Here is a 2,473-nt window from a genome sequence, read left to right as displayed (position 1 = left end):
AACAATCATAGAATCGTAGAATCACCAAGGTTGGAAAAGACCTCTAAGATCATCTAGACCAACAGTCCACCTACTACCAATATTGTCCACTGTATGGGAACTGTTGAGTCATAGCCTGAACCACTGATTGAGCACCTGGAGACAAGATCGGTCAGCCCTGAGGGCACAGGTGAAAGCAATTCGCCTGGGTGATCAGAAAGGGTGGAGCCTGGCTGCACTTCTCTTAGACCTCATTTAAGATCTGACTGCCACTACGGGAGGTTCTTTGGTTGGAGATTTCTCCTTTGCGGAGTTTCTATTGTAAGCCTGGATCCTTGTAGATGGGTGAGCACTTCTTTCTTTTGTAATTTCTTCCTATCACAATGGTCCTTTTGCCACTACTTTTTGTAACATTTTCCCACTGCACTGGGCCTTCTGCAGTTATAACCACTAACCATGTCCCTAAGTACTGCATCTACACATTTTTTTAACACCTCCAATGACAATGACTCCATCACCTCTCTGGGTAGCATTTTCCAATACCTCACCACTTTTTTGGAGAAATTTTTCCTAATATCCAACCTGAACCTCCCTTAGCACAACTGAAGGCTATCTCCTCTTATCCTATTGCTATTACCTGGGAGAAGTGACAAATCCCTGCCTTGCCACTACCTCCCTTCAAGTAGTTGTAGAGAGCAATGAGACCTCCCCTGAGTCTCCTCTTCTGCAGACTAAATAATCCCTCAGATGCTCCTCATAAGCCCGCAGTGGCCAAACACAGTGAGATGTACCATATAAGTGTGCTGAGATCACCCTACCTGGGGCACCTGAAGAAGGCATCAACTACCCACAGTTCTTGTGAGCGTGGCTTCAGGGCTTGGCAGTGGCTCTTGAGTGTTTGCTCCTTCTGGGAGCCTCCCCCACTCCTCCTGCTCCCCTGCTCAGACACTCTTCTTGGGATTATTTTTTCCCTCTACAAAGCATACACAGATGGTGTGTTGTCTGCCACAATCAAGAGGCTCAGGTGGATAATGGAGAGAGGCAGAATTTGGCATGTATTTGTTTGCCTTAGTGCAATTTTCCCATAATTGCACTTCCTAACCTTTCAGCATCTGCTAAAGATCAGCTCGTGACACAGCAAAATCAGCCTTGCACATTTCTGGACATTTCACCAGGTTAGGATTCGGGAATCCCTCTTTTGGGTTAAATCCCTTTGGAAAGGTGGGGAGAACTGCCTCCCTTTTGTGCATGGTCAGTCCTGGCTGGTCTGTACATCCCAGAAGGAAAGCACAGCCCATCAGGTGTGTTTAGCTCAACCCTTTGATGTTGGAGTTATGGGGGCTTTGAAGGGGGCGTTATTTTTAGAAAGGTACAGGTAACTCTGGCGCAAGTTCTTTCAATTTGCCTTGATCTTGTGGTGAACTCACTGAAAATTGAACAAATGGGACCAGTGCAAATGGGGGGACACCAGAAGGTTCAGAGGTGCAAAGAACAGCAGAGGTTATGAAGGTGTTTTACTGTGGCAAGCAGCTCTCTCTGCTCTCTCTTCTCTCTCCTTACAACTTCAGTTTCTTTCCTTTAGATGTTACCAGCCATGCAACAGGAAAACAGTGAGGAGGAGAAACAGAGGGCTGAGATGATGGACACGTCACAGGGAGAGGGCAGGACTCGGCAGAGGCTCCTTGGGCACTGGAGCTGACAAAGAGCAGTCCCTGCCTGTAGGAGCCTGCACTCCCTGTGATTGGAAACAGGAAACAAACCTCAGAGCTTTGTGAGGAAATACCTTCTACCCAGGCAATCCAGGAGACAGTTTGGGATCATGCTCTGGAATTTGTCAGGGGCTGCAGGTTTTGTACTGGAATGACAATCAATTCTCATATCTTCCCCAGTATATTTAAGACTTCTTCTCAATAAAACATTAAATTGAGCTGTTGGAAGAAATAATATGCTGAAATTAAACTTGGTTCTAAACACATGGAAGACCGTGGTTTACTTTTATGGAAAATTTCAGAGTTAGCAATCCTCTTATGTGTGCACACACCAATAGCTGCCATTCAGCCAGGAAGCTTTGTAGTCCTTCAAATGTCCTGCAGAATTTTGTTTCTTATTAACTCCTCTCTTTTTGCCCCTGCACACTTTCAGAGGGTAGTGTAGGCTTCCTCTTGTTTTCAGATAGCAACATAGATTGCTCCAAAGGTAATGGTCCCTATTTATTTCCATGGAAATGGACAGTAACGCTACTTCAGCACAGTGGAGGCTCAGACAAAACAATACCTGCCTGTGGCATAAGAGCTGCACTGAGCTGCCGGGAGAGTAGTACAGCTTCACCATCCAGACAGAGCAAAATTAGCTTAAAGAAAAGCTCTGAAAAGAATGGAATGTTTTATTTTCGTTGCAGTCTCAGCATGTAATGAGTTTTGTTTATTTATATTTGGTCTTTTTTGCTTCGATTTCTTTAGAGAATACAGCTAAATGCACCTTTGAGGCATACCTC

At 45.2% G+C, this 2,473-nt stretch overlaps 1 long non-coding RNA gene across 1 annotated transcript; it reads left to right on the top strand.

Annotated features, from left to right (window-relative positions):
- Positions 1–207: 207 nt before the first annotated feature.
- Positions 208–1,959, top strand: LOC128086342 (uncharacterized). The gene is made up of 2 exons (XR_008209333.1): positions 208–324; positions 1,562–1,959. It is a non-coding gene; the product is annotated as an uncharacterized LOC128086342 (long non-coding RNA).
- The last annotated feature ends 514 nt before the right edge of the window (positions 1,960–2,473 follow it).

The sequence above is a fragment of the Tympanuchus pallidicinctus genome, unplaced genomic scaffold, assembly GCF_026119805.1.
Source record: "Tympanuchus pallidicinctus isolate F22 unplaced genomic scaffold, pur_lepc_1.0 scaffold3, whole genome shotgun sequence".
Lineage (NCBI taxonomy): Eukaryota > Metazoa > Chordata > Aves > Galliformes > Phasianidae > Tympanuchus > Tympanuchus pallidicinctus.
Note: the sequence above shows the minus strand (reverse complement) of the source record. Positions and strands in the feature narration are given on the sequence as shown.